The sequence below is a fragment of the Crotalus tigris genome, unplaced genomic scaffold, assembly GCF_016545835.1.
Source record: "Crotalus tigris isolate CLP2741 ecotype Arizona unplaced genomic scaffold, ASM1654583v1 scf7180000017646.2482762, whole genome shotgun sequence".
NCBI classification, from domain to species: Eukaryota; Metazoa; Chordata; class Lepidosauria; order Squamata; family Viperidae; genus Crotalus; species Crotalus tigris.
Genome location: NW_024096538.1, coordinates 1,893,282 through 1,914,146, shown reverse-complemented (window position 1 = coordinate 1,914,146; position 20,865 = coordinate 1,893,282). Strand labels below are relative to the sequence as shown.

General features: G+C 40.1%; 1 long non-coding RNA gene across 2 annotated transcripts in view; it reads right to left on the bottom strand.

The window, feature by feature from the left end:
* The window catches only part of LOC120304757, a 77,679-nt gene that overhangs the window by 35,316 nt on the left and 21,498 nt on the right, over positions 1-20,865 (bottom strand). For both annotated transcript variants that reach the window (XR_005555821.1, XR_005555822.1), the window contains 2 exons: positions 20,313-20,491; positions 5,225-5,487 (listed from right to left, as the gene is read on the bottom strand). This is a non-coding gene — a long non-coding RNA (uncharacterized LOC120304757). The remainder of the gene's footprint in view (positions 1-5,224; positions 5,488-20,312; positions 20,492-20,865) is intronic.

Genomic DNA, 20,865 nt, shown 5'->3' with positions numbered 1-20,865 from the left:
CAGCACCACTATTAAAGAATGTTTCCTTGGGAGCCATGTAAAGAGGATGTTATTTGAACATTTGAAGTGCAGTGACAACAAAATGGCAATGAAATTAAAACATAAAAATCCACTTCACATAAACACATATTATGCTCTAACTAAAAAAATTCCTCAACCTACTGTTTTCCATATGGAGTGCTCATTACCCCTAGTTAGCAATGGCCTTTGATTATTTTAACAGGACATGTTATTATAAAGCAATTGGACGGAGATGGAAAATGATACACAGTAGCCTGAGCATTTAAACTTCATGTTTCTGAGGTAACATCTGAATTGAGAGCTCATTCCATGCCTTTTCTTATAACAGGTCTCTCAGGGATGGTAACTCATCCATTTTTTGGTCAGGAAAAGGCATAACCTTTTCTTTCTTTCTCGTGTTATTCTATAAGAGCCCGGAAAGGATGTCTTGTCAACTTTTATGATACATGAAGCTTCAGCTAATTTTATCAAGAAAGGACAAAAGAAGGGCTACCTAGCAAAGTCATGATAAACTATGGATAATGGGAGGAAATTAATATGGTTTGGCATTTAGTGAACAGGCAGACAAGGAGCTCTGAACTTGTGTATTCCCTGCTGAAATCATGTTTCTTTGTCAGTTTCTGGGAACTAAAACAATTGCTCGATTCATTTATATAATATGCTCAAGGATTTATAAACTGTAAGTGCTTTTATCATTTCTGAATTATCTCATATTATCTCATATCTCACAAGTCGACTTGTGTTCTTTCTTTCTTTCTTTCTTTCTTTCTTTCTTTCTTTCTTTCTTTCTTTCTTTCTTTCTTTCTTTCTTCAGATTGCCCAAAATTAATGCCAATAGTAAGGAATCATTGCCTGCTAACACTAACCATGATCTTGGGCAGGTAACAAGCCAATCAGTCTATTTCTGTCACAACTAATGGATCAACACTCAGTTCATTTTTAAAAAGTGGAATCCCTGTAATTGCAGGAAAACACTGGGAGGGGGGGAATAAGACTCTAATATATACCATAACCTATTCCTGGTAAAGGTGATTAGTTATTAAAAATTCAGAATAAATGTTACTACTTATATCTTGCTTTTGACAGAGCATTTCTAACTCTAATTCCAAAGTAAGAATCTCTAGAAAAATCTTTATTTTATTTATATACCACCAACTCCATGCACATTCATAACGACTTACAACAAAATTAATACTATTAAATATCAACAACAACCAAAGACCTCTGGAACAATTCAGAAAGAGGCCATTCCACATTGTTGGAGCCATTAAAGAAAAGTGCCTTTAGTTTTTCTAATCTTCCAAAGCTATTTTCACATGATGAACATATTAAATGGTCAGTTATAGCTGGATATTACTATCTTGCAGGTATCTAGTGTTAAATCATAGATCAATTAATACCGACATTTTGACTTGCACTCAGAAGTCTACTGGTCATCAACATCGGGTCTAAGCAGAATGTAATGAGCTCCGAGAGATTGATTTTTACTAGCACATGCTCCACTACCAATTGCAGCTTCCAGATAGACTTCAAAGGTAATTCATCTAGAGCAGGGGTCCCCAACCTTAGCAACTTTAAGACCTGGCTGGCTGGGGAAATCTGGAAGTCAAAGTCCACAAGTCTTAAAGTTGCCAAGGTTGGGGACCCTTGATCTAGAGCATTTTGCAGTAACTTAATTATGAGGTGATGAGGGCATAAAATATTGCCAGAGGTGAAAGAAGCAAAGACTTGAAGCCTTCTTTGTGATGCCTTCGCAAATGTGTTTGTGTAATTTTCTTGGCAGCAATATAGAAATGATTTGACTTTGCCTTCATCTAGGACAGTGGCTCTCAATCTGTGGGTCGGGACCCCATTTGGAGTCAAACAACCATTTCACGGAGGTCGCCAAACAACGCAGCCCGCCATTTTTTCCCCTTTTCCTTAGTTGTGCTACTCCCTTTTATTCTATTGGCTTTTGAAAGCCAATAGAATAGACTCTCTTGAATAGAGTCTAATTCTATTGGCTTTCAAAAGCCAATAGGAATTGTCCAGGCTGTCTCTGCCCTGCTGAGCCTGCCAAAAGTCCCATTCTGCAAATGGTGCTGCAAGTTGTCTGCAGCGAAGGCGAGCTGTCTGGAAGTTTCCACCCTCCCTGCTGAGCAACTACTAAAAATGTAAATAAAAGAAGGCCAGGGGTGGGAGGTGGGAGGCCGACGGGCACAGGGAGGGTTGCTGGTGCGCGTGGGGCCTGGTGGGTGCCTTACCTCCCTTGGGCTGGGCCAGCTGGTGGCCCAGCCGGTGGTCAGCCTGCGCCGTCTCTGCCGCTTGCCAGCTACGCCTCGGCCGGCACAGGGGGCAGCACCACGCATGTGCGGCACTCCTGGGCAGGGAAAGTCCTCGACTTACGACCAGTTGGGTAGTCCTCGACTTTCGACCGGTTGGTTAGTCCTCGACTTACAACCAGTTGGGGGTCACGGCATTAAAAAGGTTGAGAACCACTGATCTAGGATATTTTTTCAACTTCTCAATTTAACCTACAATCCTGGGATGTCTTGCAACTTCCCACCCATGTGATTGTGCAGCACTGATTTTAACTACATCTGATCCTGTTTAGTTTTTGCAATGTTTGTTTGTTTGTTTGTTTTGAGAGAAAGAGGGAGCAGTTAAAACCAATGGCATGGAACAAATCCACACCAGCTCCAGGGCTGGCATAGATTACATGCTGATATAAGCCATCTTGGTGATCAAGTTGAACTTGAAGATTTCTAACAGATCTTTGACCCCTTGTGACATTTCCTATGGCAACCCTGCCAAGCATACTTTTCCCTCTTTCTGACTTCAAAATTGCCAAATGACAAATTGATGGAAATCTGAATAAATCTATAGACTCTAGGATGCTCCCCAAGGAACACACAGCTGCACTATAAAACTACTCTGTATTTATGAAAATGACCAATAAAGGTCATTTTGTCAAAGGATAATAAAACAAGAATTTGTATTCCAAAATCTAAAGGCTTTCATTGATATATTGTCTTTCTGGAATACACTTTTAAAATAGTTCCTTATAGCCTTTTATATTTCTAGTGTGGTTTTTACAACTATCAAGACATTTGGGTTATTTTGTGCTCTGCCCATTATGGACATTTATAATTAAACTAATTTGGTGCCATTGGCAGCTATAGTTAATTTACGAGATCTACTCCTTTTGACATTAGTGTCCAGAAATATCTCTTTATTCAGCAGTTTCATTTTATCTTTGGGGGCAGGGGGGCATTTAACCAAAGGACAGATTGATTACAAACTGTGTAACAGAATTGTTAAAAGGTATGGGAATAATGTACAAGAGGCACCACATTTGCATAAGCCTTATGGTGGTTTAAAGGGCCCGTCTTTTTCTTAGAGTTTTATATAGACAATGCTGCAAACAGAGCTCTGCCTTCCACTCTATAACCTTGGTAATAGTATGTGTTCAGTTAATCTGCCGAGTGTAAAGTCATCCTGTCGAAAAGTAATTCACTTTAAAAAAATGGGTGGAAAATAAATATGGTGCCATAAAATTGTGGAGTAGAGGAATCTATCTGGACATTTCACAAAACATTTCATTATGCTGATAATTCCCAGAAGGGCTCTTGAGAGTGCTTTAAGCTGAGGATTACTGCACTGGATCTGATGGACTTTTTTTGTAGCCCCTTTAAAAGGCAGTGAACCGTTTTTCTATTTTATTTAAATAATGCCCCTTAAAATGGATTTTTAGAGGTATAATAACTCCTTAAGAGTCAGTTATGCTAAACAGTTTCTCTTGATAGAAGTGTTGTAAAACTCGTTAACTGCACAATTTCAGATGCCGGCTTGGTGAACACTAGCTGACATTTGAATGGTCAGAGTTTGTAAAATAAATTGAAATAGTAGTGGTATCACACAGCTAGCTGTGCACAAGCTGTAGGCCACAAGGGGCTTGAACCTGACAGAAAATTACTTCAAGATGAATGAAAAGTGCTTGTTTCTCTTTATTAGTTTTTGGAGAACAATGAAAATGTTGAATTGTTTACAGAAGAACTGATTAAAAATGGTCAACAGGGCTGGGTCCCTACTGCTAACTGTTAGCCTGCCCAGTCCACCCCCTCCCCTTTTCTCCACCACATGCATCGTCTAACAGCCATTATAGTCACACATCTGTGTGTGAAATGTGTTCATTCTGACATTCCGTGGCTGCTAGGAGTTGCCGAGGCCTTTGTTAAGGAAAGGGCTCTTGTCAAGCCTAACAAGTTGGTCATGCAATTTACTGGACACCACAGCAGAGCATAACCCATGATGATTTGCTTCAGCCCCTAACAATGCTTGGTTCAATATTAAAATACAAAAGAATTCTTGGCTTTGTGCCATTCTTGTTCCTACAATACTCTGAAGCATTCTTTGCAATGTAAATATAATTTTGTTCTTTAGAAAGGCACATTTATCATCCAGAAAGGACATATCATGGCAATCTATATGTTATTTCCAATAAATGCTTTTAAATAATCAAAATATAATAAATGCAAGAGAATGTCTGGTAATGAAATTCCCTCTCTCTCTCTCTCTCTCTCTCTCTCTCTCTTTCTCTCCCTCCCTCCCTCCCTCCCTCCCTCCCTCTCTCTCTCTCTGTGGGGGGGGGTGTCCCACTCCAGGCACAGCAGGATGCTTCAAACTGCTATCCAATATTCTGTCAAACTGTTTAGTCCAATTTCAGGCGAATTCAAGTCAAGACCCCTTTAGTAAAGCTTTCTCTGTAATTTCTTTTACAAACACATATGGTATTGTTCAAGAAATTTTAAAAGTTTGGGAGTAATTAATATTCCCATGGGGTAAGAGAACAGTGCAATCCCTTTGAAGCTTCAAAAACATTTTTCTTGATTCTTTTAAAAAGAAAGACAGCAAGAGAAAAGGAACTAGGAAGAGCGAGGGAGAGGGGGAAATCACTTGTATTTACATAGTACTTTATAAAAAAGCCTTTTTTGCCTTCCCTCCCCTTTCGTGCTCTAAATCCCTTCTTTCCCCCCCCTTAAACACACACACCAAGAGAAATCACCTATTAACATGCAAGGGTATGAATGCTATTTGTGGCATTCTGTCACTATACATTGTGTACTGCCCCAATCTGAAAGCAGGATTTTCTTTTTCTTTTTTCTATCTGCAGAACATGCATTCCAGACCTATTATGTGTATAAACAATAGCATATGTAATTACCTTTCCAGGGTGGCAATTACTCTTCAGATTCAATGGCTAGAGTTAAAGTAAAACTGCTCCTTTCCCATTGCTTACAAAGCTGCCAACTTTTATGGATCAAATCTTGGTTATCAGTAACACAGGACAAGCCCTATCAATCCAGTTCTTCTATGGTGCTTGGGAGGAGGAGCTGCAGACCATAGACCCAACAGCTTTGGGAGACTTTGTTTCAAACATGCTCATTTCAAGTTTTGCCTCTGCAACATCTGTGCACATCATCCAATCTATAAAAAAGAAAAAAGGACAACTTTCACTAAAAAGAATGGTCTCAGCAATTATGGAACATGAGAATAGCATGCCAAATGGTATGGCAATTGTATAAAGTGCTGAAAAGCATGTAAAATTGCTTGACTTTCTTCATGTTATTATCAGTTTGCTGAATAAGAGAAAAAAAATTGCATTTCTTCTCCCAGATCTTTTTCATATTAGTTGGTATGGTTGTAGCAATGAAGCTCCAGCTTTCATCAATTAATCAGCATAATTAATCAACTAATCTTTTAAAGGCACTTTAAAAATGTGTGTACAGGTGATGAAAGAAAGATCCCATGTCATCTAGGGTGAGGTCACATGCAGTGGGAGTGCAGGAAATGTTATACACAATTTTTGCTTCTATTTTCCACTCAAAATAATTTATTAAAGTTATATGCTGCAGGGCTCCCAACAACTCTGGGTGGCTTACAATCATTAAAACTTTTAAAAACAAAGAACAATAGGGAAAACAACACTCACATAAAAACAGTAAAAGATAGTACTTGGTCTTTTTAAATAACTTTTAAAAAGCTCAGGATTTAACTGATTTAAAATATATATTCTATTCACCAACTTCTTTAAAAATACTATATGTTTAATAATATGTAGCACTAAAATAAACTTTTAAATATGCATATAAGCATATCAAATTTAAAGGAATTACAGAGTTTTTTTCAGAGATAACATAATCTAGAAAGAATGAAAAGCAATTAGTGCAGCACTGTAATCCCATCTCATTTCAAACTGGAATATTATAAATTCTGAAGAAACCAAAAAAAATCACTGTAATATGGTTGCTTAGAGATCTACCATTGAAAAACATCCGAAACTAATATAACAACAAAAATTGTGGGTGCTAATACTACTACCCAGGACTGATTCTGAATGAATATAACTTGACAAAGTTTGGAAGAAATATTTAATAACTCCCAGTCTAATTACTCACTTTATTCAAGTTCCTGAATTTAGTCTTAGTCACAATTTAAGTGCAGTTCATTTGTTGTTGTTTGCAATGCCACTACCTAGAAAGTTTTCAGTGTTTAATAATGATTTAAAAAAATAAAACTCAGAAAGGTGCTTCAGAAATTGTTCATTGTTGAATTTTCTCTCTTTCAGAATAATCAAAAACCAGATTCTCTGTTATCAGACTAAAGGTATGCCTAAATAGGATAAACCTTACTTTAGCTAAAGATCATCATACACAAGACATGATAATAGTAAGGTAAACAGCTATACGGTAGCCTTTTCTTTGCAGCATAGAAACATATAGAGCATAGAGTCAAATTAATGAGTGTTTTACCACAGATAGAATCAGATAGAATCAGTGAGGATGAGATGGAATATGCCTATTCCTATGACTTCATTGTAGCCTTTTCTTTATGCCATTTCTTCAAGGAAACTGAAGTACATTTGAGGCTCAGCATTTTCAGAACTGGTAAACACAAGGGAGACCTATTACATGGTACATCTTCTACAAGGCATGTCATAATCAATTATAACTCAATTACATTTAAATAAATAGTTTACATATTTATGCACATGACTTAATCACTCATCATTTGATTACTCAAGATTTGATAACTACCAGAAGATGAAAACTGTAACTGGGAAAAGCCATGTGTTTCAATTGGCAGAACTAGATGATGTCCTTATTCTGTCAGAGATAATAAACCTATGATGGGTACATGTCATCATTTGAAACCCAGTTATAAATAATGAACAGGCATGTGAGAATTGACTGATTTTAGAACATCATTATTTAGAAAGGGCCATTGGCCTAATTAGTCTCCAGTCATTCTGTATATTTGCTTGTTTGCTTTGGGGGGGATGTTTTGGGGGGATTAAAATATGTTTAATTTCACCTTAATTGTGATGCACCTTAACTCATATGCTTCAGGTTTAAATTATTTATTTTTATTGTTATTGTTGTTATTTAAGCTTCCTGTTTCCATTTTGAGAAAAGAGGGGTGCATGTTTTACATTCATTATTTTCTTCAGCAATTGCTGATAAACTTTTAGATAAACTAATTCAAGAGCAGAGAAACATAAAAGTATACAGAAGCTTTGTTCTTCCAAAAGTTTTACCTAAGCTATGTTTATCAAAAACAAACATTACAATAACCCCTTACTTGTTCTTTCTTTCTTGGAAGCCTGGATCCAAACTAACAATGCAAGGCTACTGGACAATTATCTCCTGCTTTTTACCATGAGAATGACAATATGGAAACAGAAATTAATCAATGATCTTTTAGAGCAGGGGTGTCAAACTTGCAATGCCACGTGACATGTCACGACATATCATGACTTTTTTTCCATTGCCAGCAATGGGGCAGGTGTGGTTTCGGCATGATGCATCTGGCCCATGGGCCAGCAGTTTGACACCCCTGTTTTGGAGAAAGAAGTGGTAATGTGATAGACAGAAAAATACGAAGGAGCCACTAGAGTTGAAACTATATGGTGAAATTATTTTTGAACAGTAAATAAAGAAAGAACAGAAGCAGAAGCCAAAGTCATCAAAAGAAGCATTGATTATGCAAACAAATTGAATCTATCATTGAGGTGTCCTTAGTGCCCTCTGAGCTTGATTGTTTTCTTGCAGACATTTTATTACCCAAACTAGGTAATGTCATCAATGCTAGTAGGGAGTGAGGTTTGCTTATATTCTAATGGCTTGCCCCATCAGTTTTGGTAGGAGTATTGGAGGTTTTTTGGTTGGTCTGTTTACTGTTAGCTTGTTTGGCAGTTAACTTGATTGGAGTTTTGTTTACTTTTTTTATTGTTCTTGTTTCCCTCATTTCAAAGCTGAGCTACAAATATTCTCCTTTATTGGAATCTACCATTCTAGTGAATGGAATGCTGTTCAGAAGCCTCCTCCAACAAAGAAAGAGAAGATTATTTTTATCTGTTCTCCCTCCCTCCCTCCCTCCCTCTCTCTCTCTCTCTCCCTCCCTCCCTCCCTCCCTCTCTCTCTCTCTCTCTCTCTCTCTCTCTCTCTCTCTCTCACACACACACACACACACACACACATCACTTTAGCACTTGTACCTCCTGAAATCTTTTAGAATAGTGTGGGAAATAACACTAAGAGCTATAGGCAAAAGGAGAGAGTTGCTTCCTTCATCAACCCTCATTTATCCAGTGCAAGCTGGATAATCTCGTGTTTCTGAAAAATAGAAAAAGCCTTGCTATTCACAGACGAACAAATGTAGTTTAAATCGACTTCATAGGAGCAAAAAGAACAGTCATGAAAGGAGAATGGTAGGCAATAGGCATAATCTAGTGGGCCCCAAATTTTGCTAGCACCTAGTTCTGATAAAAGTACCTTTCTATACCATTAGTATTGTTATGTCCCGAGCCTTGCAAACGGCTCGGGGCGTTTGCAGGCAGTCCCGGGCAGGTGCAAAGCTGCCCGGGACCAGACAGGCTGTCGCCAGCGCCGTGCGCATGCTCGGGTGCTGGCGCCGGAAAAGTATCACATTGACCCAGGAAATGCCTATATAAGAAGCTGGGAGGTTTTGGGAGCTGCTGAAGCCATCTACTTGTAAGCTGAACACAGAATAAAGAAAACTGAGAACTACAACTGCTTCTCGTGTCTTGCCTTCCGCGAAGGACTCAACACTGGCGACGAAGGTGGGATGCCTTACATCACCTGGAAAGGAAGAAGTGTAAGCTTACCCAAGTGAGTCCTGAGCGGCAGAACGGCGTTGACTCGGCAGCTACTCGCCAATCCAGTGCGCATTCGGGGGTAGGCTGGCTGATAGACCCATCTCCTGAAGATGGCAAAGGTTGGAAGGCTTTCGGAGTTCGACGTCTCACATCCAGAACGGTGGGAGTCCTACGTAGCAAGGGTGGAGAACTACTTCAAGGCAAACCAAGTTAGGGAAGAGAGCTTGAAGGCTGCCACCCTGCTTTGTGTTTGCTGTCAAGACGCCTTCGAAATCGCAGAAAACCTTGCAGCACCTGTTCCAGTAGAGTCTGTTAGCTACGCAGATCTAAAGAAGCTACTGAAGGAGCACTTCCAGCCCAAGATGTCCGTCATCGCATGGCGCCACACCTTCGAGCAGAGGGATCAACGATCCGGTGAGTCGGCCAGAGAGTACATCGCCGCATTAAGGAAGGTCGCCAAGCACTGCGAGTTCAAGGACCTCGAAGAACGACTGAGGGACCGATTCGTGTGCAGCTTAAGGCATCGAGATCTACAACAGAGGCTTTTTGCTAAAGAAGAATTGTCCTTCCAAGATGCCTTAAGAGAAGTCACCGCAGAAGAAGCAGCAGGCGGCGCCGTCAAGAACATGCGGCCGATCAGAAACAGTCCAGAAGTTGCATCCGTGCACCAGGAAGACGTCCAAGGGAACTCCGAGGAGGATCCGGACGAGGAAGTCGACCGTCTCCACCCCACGAAGGAAGGAAATCAGAAGGGAAGCTCTTCAGCTCCACTCAAGTGCATCGGCTGTGGAGGTCGCCACAGGAGAACCGACTGCAAGTTCCACTCCGCTACCTGCCGGGCATGCGGCAAACAAGGACACATTGCAGCGGTGTGTCTGGGCCGACGAAAGGTACAACCTCAGGAAGAACTGCGCCTGAAAGGTACCAGGGTCCCCAGCCAGAATAGGGTAGGTTTTTGCGCTTCGCGAAGGAGCATCCTCAGGACAGGCACACACAAGCCCATTAAGAAAAAGCTGTCACTCAAGGTGAAGCTACAAGGGGTTCCATTACTATGGAACTAGACACAGGGTCTGCCTTTTCAATTATCTCCTTGCATACATTTAGGAAGATTTGTTCCGGTAGTGGAACTCAGGCCAAGTTAAGGCCTTCTGACATTGTGTTAACAGATTTTCGAAATTCAAGAGTGTGTGTTAAGGGGGAGGCCACCCTTAACGTACAATACAAGAATTTTGAAGGTCCACTAGACTTATTAGTAGTAGGGGGTGAACGAACGAGTCTCATAGGACTCGATTGGTTTGAGGCCCTGGGGATACACGTCACAGGACTCAACAGTTTACAAACACTCGACCTACAGGAAGTCTGCAAAGAATTTGCAGATGTTTTCAGCCCCCAGCTGGGCACATTCAAAGGACCCCCTGTGTCCTTAAAGCTAGACCCCACTGTCATTCCCATTAGAATTAAAGCAAGAAGGGTCCCTTTTGCTTTAAAGAGTAAAATTGACACTGAGTTAGACAAACTGATCCAACAGGGAATTCTAGAACCTGTTGATTCCAGTCCTTGGGAGACCCCCATTGTCACGCCTCTAAAGGCAAATGGGGACATTCGCATTTGTGCTGATTACAAATGCACTCTTAATAAGGCATTGCAGCAACATGCCTATCCTGTTCCTGTGGTCAGTCATATTCTGGCCTCCCTCAAGGGGGGCGTGTTTTTGCAAAGCTTGACCTAGCTCAAGCATATCAACAGCTGCCTGTTGATGATGATGCTGCTATAGCTCAGACTATTGTGACCCACAGAGGGGCCTTTAAGGTAAAAAGGCTACAGTTTGGAGTGAATGTCGCTCCTGGGATTTTCCAAAGCGTAATGGAAAACACACTATGGGGTATACCAGGGGTTTGCCCCTACTTTGATGATGTCTTGATTGCAGGAGACTCCACACACATTCTAGCTGAAAGGCTAAGGGCTGTTCTGTTAAGATTCAGGAAAACAGGCCTCAAGCTCAAAAAAGACAAATGCAAGATTGGGGTACCTTCTACTGAATTTCTGGGGTTCAAAATTGATGCTGCTGGGATTCACCCTGCTGAATCCAAACTAACTGCTATTTTAGAAGCACCTAGGCCAAAGTCTAAGGCCGAACTTCAGGCTTTCCTGGGCCTCCTGAATTTCTACAATTCCTTCCTTCCACATAAAGCCAGTGTAGCTGAGCCTCTTCACAGGCTACTAGACAAGCAAGCAGTGTGGCACTGGTCACAAACACATGAGGCTTGTTTTAACAAAGTCCAGGCCTTGCTCACTTCTAACAGTGTACTTGCACATTTCAACGAGTCCCTTCCTGTGTGCATCGCTTGTGATGCGTCCCCTTACGGGGTAGGAGCTGTCCTGAGACACCTCAGGTCTGATGGAACTCAGGTTCCTGTTGCATATTACTCCAGAACATTGTCTTCTGCTGAGCGCAACTACGCTCAGATAGACAGGGAGGCTCTGGCTGTTGTTGCTGGAATTAAAAAATTCCATGATTTTCTATATGGCAGGCATTTCACGGTCTTCACTGACCATAAGCTTCTGCTGGGACTGTTTACCACACGTAAGCAGACTCCCCAAATCATTTCCCCTAGAATGCTTAGGTGGTCTATTTTTTTGTCTGCATATGATTTTTCTTTACTCCACAAGCCTGGGAAAGAAATGGGCCATGCTGATGGCCTCAGTAGATTGCCCCTGCCAGTAGTAGAAGCTGACCCTGTGCCAGCTGTCAACATTCTATCAATCCAAGCTTTGCCCGAGCTCCCTCTTAGTGCCAGGGATGTTGCCGCTGAAACAGGTACAGATCACGTGTCCGTTCCTGGGTTTTGTCTGGTTGGCCTGAGCACTGCCCTAGTCCTGAGTTTCAGAGTTTCTGGTCCAAAAGGAACGAGCTGTCCATTTCTCAGGGTTGTCTGCTTTGGGGAAACAGAGTTGTCATTCCCACCTCAATGAGGACTAGGGTCTTAGAATCCCTCCACGAGGGTCATCCTGGCATTGTTCGTATGAAGGCTCTTGCGCGCAGCCACTTGTGGTGGCCTGGTTTAGATAAAGATATTGAGGCTAAGGTGCATGCATGCCACCTATGCCAACGATCTCGCCCAGAGATGCCCCAAGCTCCCGTGCATAGATGGGAGGAAACACGGTCCCCATGGTCTAGGGTGCACGTTGACTACGCTGGGCCCTTTCAGGGCCAGTTCTTCTTGGTCCTTGTTGACAGCCATTCAAAATGGCTTGAGGTTGTACCTGTCTCATCCACCACCACTGCAAAGACTATTCAGGTACTGAGGGGGATTTTTGCTGCACACGGGCTTCCAGATGTCATTGTGTCTGACAACGGCCCTCAATTCACTTCCTCCGAATTCCAAGCTTTCTTACAGGCTAACATGATTCGTCATGCCACGTCTGCACCCTTCCACCCGTCCACCAACGGTATGGCTGAACATATGGTGCGCATCACAAAGGACGCCTTGAAAAGACTCACCTACGGGGACTGGCATCACAGGTTGGCTGACTTTCTCCTTTCTTATCGCACCACACCGTCCACTTCTACAGGGAGAAGCCCAGCTGAACTTCGTTGGGGGCGTCAACTTACTACTAAACTTGACCGGTTGCATCCGGACAGATTGCCTTCATCTACCTCACATCCTAGGGCACCTAGACAACTACTTGAGGGTGCCCCAGTCTGGACTCGCAATTACGGGCCTGGTCATACATGGGTCCCCGCTTCTGTTTCCAGGGTCACGGGTCCTCTATCCTACGAGGTAGCCCTGGACAACGGTCGTGTCCTGCACAGGCACATCGACCAACTCCGCCCTAGGTGGCATCTTCCAGCTGAGACTCCTGGGTCTTTTCCAGGGGGGGAGGGGGACCCTTTGGAGCAAAGGGAAGGGCACGAGCTGCTGCCCATCTCCACTGATGGAGCCACTGACGGCCCATTTCAAGCTTCCGCAAGTGCTCCGAACAGGAATTCATGGAACTTACCCACACAACAGGCACTCACGCCTACTCCAGCCAGGGAGTCACCCCGGGGGCATACTCACTTTCCACACACATCACACAGCACTCCAGTCACGGTGGATACCCGGGAGCATCCCAACAAATCATTTCCCGCAAGAGAGCTGGCACACAATCCCCAGAGTTGGCCTGACCTTACCCCAAATCCTACAGGGGGTCAAACATACAGGGAGGTGGTCAAGGAACCAAGTCCCGACTACAACACCTCTAGCCCAAATCAGGAAGTAACTGAATTTTGGGAAGGTACAGAATCCCACACAAGCCCGGATACAGAACGGGACTTAAGGGATGGACAGCCCTCTGACAGGTCTTGGTTGGACTTAGGAGGGTCTGCAGAAACGCCCAGCAGTGGCTATCACTTCAAGGGGCCCGAGGGCTACAGCTAGGCGGGTCAACCAGGTCACAAAGTGACAGGAGCCCTGGCCTGACGAGCCCGGTGGGCAAGCAAGCAGGCCAGGCATTGGGGCAAAGTCCTTGGAAGGCACCAAGGCATGATAAGGGGAACAGGCTCTTGTCACCCCTCAGTCAGGGAACACCTGTCAGAAACCCAGCGCTGAGAAGGTCACAGAGAGCAAGGAAATCTCCTAAATACTTAGAAGATTACATAACATTGCTGGCTAAACAAAAGCCAGGTAGCGATAGGAGCACTGGGAAGCAGAACACTGCATAAAATAAATGATTATATGTTGGTAGTAGTTTTAGCCCGGGGGAAAGGGGTGTTATGTCCCGAGCCTTGCAAACGGCTCGGGGCATTTGCAGGCAGTCCCGGGCAGGTGCAAAGCTGCCCGGGACCAGACAGGCTGTCGCCAGCGCCGTGCGCATGCGCGGGTGCTGGCGCGGGAAAAGTATCGCATTGACCCGGGAAATGCCTATATAAGAAGCTGGGAGGTTTTGGGAGCTGCTGAAGCCATCTACTTGTAAGCTGAACACAGAATAAAGAAAACTGAGAACTACAACTTCTTCTCGTATCTTGCCTTCCGCGAAGGACTCAACAAGTATATTCTAGCTACTTAATGCAAGAACTACACTGAGAACTGGTGTGCGGAATCTCTTTGAAATCTGCCTTTAACAGTTTTAATAATGTAAATGGATAGATTTTTAAATTAAAATAAATAATAAACCACTGACTTTAGTTAAGAAAAAAAAAATTCTACTCAATAGTGAAGTTGCTCAGTAGGTCATCTGAGCTGTTCATCTACCCCAGAAGATTGTTATGAGTTCATACTGAGGTAGGAAGAAGGAAAAATATGGATTTCTGGTGCTCCTTAGAGAAAATAATAAAAATGTAATAAATAAAATATTTATATGTGACTGAAGCATTGGATTAAGTCTCCAAAAGATGACAATTTGATATACAATTTGTCATGAGAATTGAACAGAAGCAGGTTTAAATACATTTCTCAAAAAGATAGCTAATAGAGAAAAAATATTTCAATAAAGTAATCGGTTAGTTCATCTCATCCAGATGAATTAAATAAACAAAAGGGGCATGAGTAACCAACCTTTCAAATTGAAATTTCAGTCTCTTTTATCTTGTCTGGGAAGTAGAGTTGCTACTGAAGACTGAATTTGTTGCTTTATCTACCAGCTTTCCCCAAATTAGTGGGAAACTCCTACTTCAGTTCTGTTTCATGACTGCTGTTATACTTGAGCTGTACTTTGCTAAGTGTGGAGGTTTGCATGGTGCTGATTATCATGCAAATGAGTTTTCTCCGCCGGCTCCAAAGAGGGTCCCAGCTTTGCTACCCTCATTGATCCTTTCATTGTCATAGAGATAAGGCTAACCCATCTCTTCTGACACCAGAAGCTACAAAAATAGGCTTCAGTGACAGTGATTGGTGGGAGGAAATAAATCTTTCATGTACAGCAGAAATATAGTTTGATTTAAGAAAAGAAAATAACCATGTGTAATTGGGCTTCTGTCACTGTAAATTTTAATGGTAATCGTAATACTGTGGCTTCTGGAACCCTAAATTACAGCTTTCAGTGGCTTCCCACTGAATCTCTCTATTATTCGTCATAATGACTTTCTCAAAGCATGTGCACCATGACATTGATATCACAATCCATGTCTACATTCCAAATTGACTCTAGGACTGGAAGGTATTGTCCTTGCATGATTTTTACCCTGTCACCAAATATCAGAAGAACTAAAAGAAGGTTGTCATTTCTAGAGTTATAGCCACCTGCTTCTCAAAGCAGTTCTAGTAGGCAAACTATTATATGCTGATCTTCAAAAGAGACTAGAAACATTTTGGTTTGGAACAGTTAACCTATCAAATTCAGCTTCACAAGATGGGATAATAGCACTAGTTAGTTGATTTAATTCATCATTAGCTTAATTTATTGAGTGTACAGTTCCTTGTGATTACCGGCTATGGTCTCCTAATTCCAATTTCAGAGGCATGATATCTCACAATATAAGATGCTCGAAAATAATAGTGTACCTCTCATACTGTCCTTATTACCTCCTTGGGATTTTGTACACATGTCTTGGCCATTGTGGAAAATTATGTATGCTTTTATTCATTCACATAAATAATTTCTCTCACTGATACCCAATTCATCACTTTCCTCCATATTAATTTGACTAAGATGCAATAATGTATCATTTCACCAGTAAGATAATTAATTTGCAAAAGGCACATAGGTATACACCCAAACCCTATTTGTTTCTACCTCATCCAAATATCACTCGTCAATTGTTTGTAACTTCTCATTTCTCTCTTTCTCAAGGGCTCATCAGTGCTATGTAACCAAAGCTCTTTCCTTTAGACTCATTAGACCCATTCACCCTTCCTGCATAAATTTATTATGCAGTTTGATATTAATCCATTCTTTCTCCATGATTAAACCAACTCGGTGTACTGGTTGGTCACTTTTGTATTATGTCCACATTCAGATGATATGTAGTGCCAATCTAGATCATTAGTCTAGACCAGACATATCAAACTCGCGACATCATGTGATGTCGTGCAACGTATTGGGACGGTTTTGCCATTGCCGGCAATGGGGTGGGCACGGCTTCCAGATGACATGTCCGGCCCTCAGGCCGGCAGTTTGACATCCCTGCTCTAGATCCAAGGAATGGTTTTACCTCTAAAAAATGAACAATATTCAATGCTCAGATAGCATTAAAAAGTGGTCATGAAAGGTCCTATATCCAGCTAAAAGACAACAAAATCAAGAGTTTAATTTTTCTCAAACTATCCTACATAGGTTTAAAGCACATGTCTAGGTTAAATGGTAGATGTACAAGTATTCTTTGCATTTAAAAGAAGAAAAGTCCTCATATAGAAAAGTTGCTTGTCACATTTTCTTTCTTTGTAATATGCTGGGGAAGTTTATATTTTCATATATCCAACAATTCTTCTGTTCAACTATATAGATAATACAACTGTCTTTTAGTATGCTACAAAATAGATCTCTGTATTAAGAGCATGATCCAACACCAACACTGGAGTATAAATACTATAGTTATGGAATTCCATGGTCATATGGAGGACGGTGTTTTCCACCTTTATATCTTGCCTACATATAAACAGATATTACTGGATGCAAACCATTACCAATATGATAGTATAAATTTTGTCATATTACTGTGTAGAGATTGTTAGCATGTTTCATAATATACTCCAAATCAACAGTCCAATTTTGCTGATAAAACTTTTTCATCAGCAGAAGTGAAAGGAGCAGTTTCTTCTTTCCCTTAAATATATGTTATTTACTCATTTATTTTACTAATTTATTTTCTTAAGCTTATAGGTTGCTTCAGTTTCAAAGTACTCTAAATCACCCTAAACATCTGCTGTAGGGGATTAATGTGTTCTCTGAAATACATTGAGCAATGGGTAGCACAATTTCATATAGGCTGGGTCAAAGCAAGTCATAATCATGCAAATAGAACTCACTTTTATGTTATGAGCTATAGAACTAAATTCTTAATTTTCATCCAACTCATAGTTCTAAGCAAAGAAGTCATATTCAAAAATTCAGAACTAAATACAGTAATTTTAATCTGTTTCAAGGAATGTTCAAAGTTTCTTGCCTTTTCTTGCCTTTGTACCTTTCTGCACTGCAAAATAATAACAGGTTTTATGGGGGAAAATAATTGTTTCCAACCCTAGACCATGACCAATTTTATTAAAAAACATGACAGACTTATACATAGTAAGTATCAAAGGGGATAGAAGAGTGCTTCTTCCAAATTACATCTGTATGCTGCTACTATCCCTACTTTTTACAAACAGCTGTTTCACATTGCAGTAAAATCAGAATTTCATATTTTGAACCCATACCAATTCAACCAAACGCTCAGAAAAAGAGTGTCTTTTAAATATATCTTTTATGAATCACAGACATCCATTCCTTGGACAGTTACAACTTTTCACATAGATATTTTTTAATACATCCCTATCTGGAACAAATATTATTTCTCTTTCATATTATTTAAAACAACATGATTAAAGTCCATACTAGAGCAGATGAAGGAACTGGTGCTTTAATATTAGAAATATATGAACTAATCATTTTTCTCTTTTTTAAATCAGATTTTACAGGTATTGTTTGAAAAAAGAAACATCAACTGATATTCAGATAATCATTCTATAAATACTGTGGGATTTTCATAGCAGTCATGAGGTTGGAATGTATGTGTGAATTACAGATCCCTAATCATCTTTATTCAGTTTGCAATTAAAACTGAAATATTGTCATATAATACAATTCTAAGGTTTATTACAATATCTACCAGGCATGCTGGTTATTATTTGCATACCATAGTCGATTTTGTTTTAAAATAATTGTTTCACTTTTGGTTTTCTTATGCTTGCTGTTTTTACAGCTGGGAGTAGTTAAGATTTCATAGTAGTATAATTAAAGAAAAAGTCCAGGAACCAAATATTTTTACATGGATATTCACATGTGCTAGACTTCAGCAGAAGCCAATGATAATTAGAAGATACATAGGTTATGTAAAATCACATTCTATTGTCTCCTTACTATCACAGGATGGGGTATATATTTTAATCCATATAGTTTTAGAAGTATGGGCTAATACATAAAAAATAATGCAAATTTAGGAAGAATATTGAATTATTCAGTAACATGTTATGTGATTAGATCTAATTGGTTCCTTACTAAGATATTGCCCATAAAATTACTTCCATGGCAATTTTGTTCTCAGGATGAAACTGGGGTGGGGAAACAGAACAAGGCTTACTTGCGCTAATAATATCATGGTTGCACAGAATGATTAATGGTCTTTAAAAAGGTCCTGATTGGTTTCATCTTTCTCCAGATTTTATTACTTACTTGTTCATAGTCATGTACAATCACTAAAGCTAAGAGACAGAGGAAACAAGTATTTGATGTATGACATATTTGTCACAGCTGTGTTTATTCTTAAAATGTATGTATAAAGCACACATACACATACATATACAATGATTAAGTGGTTTGAGAGCTAAGCAAATAAGTTGCTGTCTGCTATCCCACAAATAAATCAAAATTAACAATTTCTTCTACAAATATGACTCTTTTAATTACAAATTAAATGTATAAAGAAGCTTCTCAAACTTTTGATCTCCTATTTGTACCTTCCTAGAACTTATCATTTTATAATTGCGGTCTGTCAGTTTATGAGGTTGATTTTTTAAAAAAAGATACAGTGAAGAATTTAATTTATCTCGCTGAGCCATATATGTAAGAGTGTTTTGAAGCTTCTTCTATGCTCTACATCAAAGAGGCTATCTTAACCAGTTTGCTGGAAACATTTTCATCTGTATCACATGCATGCTAGATTGCGCATGGAGGCACAGCAAAACATTGAACTGGTATAGATTAAAAAGTGTTGGAAAGAGTCTTGAAAGGGTCACCAAATAGTTCTGTGATATGATATAGTTATTATATGAAGATTCATCATCTCTCTTTTTTTCTATGAAAAAGTCAAACTAGAAATCAGATACTTGCAACTTAAATTCAGCTACTGATGTCAATTTCATGCTTGGGAAGGTATGCATGGAGGAAATAGACTATGTTTCCAAATTCCTGTGTTGATTGTGAGCAAAGTGCTTGTCCAGAGGTCTCCTCCATCATGTTGAGTTTATCTCCCGTAGAGCTACATGTTTTCTGTTTTGACAGTTTAAGCACTATTTCGAGATTCTTTAACAAAACCAAAAGCAGTGCTTGGCAATTAATTTCTGCAGTCAATAGTATTCTTAAACTGGGCAACTCCCCTTGGAACTGGGGGAAACAACAGAAAAAGGCTGTGCAAGTGAACGAGCAAGACAATTCATTAGACAATTCTGCAGCAGCTCTAAGGGGGGGAGGATATCAACCCCTGCTCCTATGCTTCAATACTAATGAGAGTCATTGCATATTCATAACCCTAAATACAGTCAGCTGCTTATAAAAACTTTTGTCATTGAGGCTTCATCACAAGAGCAAAGCATTGCACTCTTCGTGTTGTGGCACTTCCACCAAGAGAGTGCGAGAGCAAGATTGATTGTTTTGAAACGCTGCTTGACAGGGAACTAAGAGATACTGCCCCCAGGGTCCAGGAACTAAGCTTAGTTTGATTACAAGGCTCAAAGTAATCAAAGAAACAAAAGAGGATGAAAAAGTGGATTTTTTAAAAAAGATAAAGGAAGACTCTAAAGATATAGCTTTCTTTATTGAGTGTTCAGAGTAATTATCTGCCAGCAGTTTAAAACAGTTCATATCAATTTTTATCACAGAGGAAGAAGAGCAGTGATCTCCAGCAAACTTGTTCCCATGTTATGCGTGCAGTGCAGCATGTCTTCACTGATACAATCTCTAAAAGCAGATGAAGCTTCCCATCAATATCAATAGCAAAGATTAGGGAATTTAACCTGTCAGATATTAAAATCACTTCTGCCAGTATTGTGCTGCCCAGAACTCTTTCGTGGCAAGTTTGTTATCCTTTCTTGTCAATTCCTTCTTTTCTGCTGTGTCTGCATCTTCATTATTTTTTTTTTAAAAAAAAATCTTTACCCAATTCAGGTAAAATCCTGAGTGTTTTTATAAATACTTGGGCACATGCACGTACACACACAATCACATACACACAATTACTGACCTTACAATACCTGTCTGCTGGGGCAGCTCTTAGCATCCCCTGGAGTTAAAGAAGGAAAGCATCTCTTTCAGCGCCCACTTTGAAAAACGGCCTTGAGCATTTTCTCACTCCTAATGATGTCTTCAGCTGGAATGCCAGCACATTTCCACATCTTGACAGGCGAGCAGACTACAGGTTATCTATAAAATTAAAATAGAAGGGAATGTTAAAAGCAAGGTTTGCAGTTCTATGCTGGCTTTCTGTAATTTTGTAACTGAGACCATTTCCAAATGAAACCACCAATACATGCAAATCAAAGTTCTCTGTTGCTCAATAAAATATTATAAAATATTAAAGGAGGGAAGAACAAAATCTGAACTATTAAATATCTTAAAGGTATTTATACGGACTTTAAAAAATGTCTTACATATATGATTGATTAAAGTAACTAATTATCTGTAGATATTATATGTGGCAAGAGTTTAAATTATCTGTGATATCAGTTTGATTGCAGTAAAACATGAAAACCTTGACTTTTTTCTACTTAGATAAATTTATTTTCCATGAATGATAA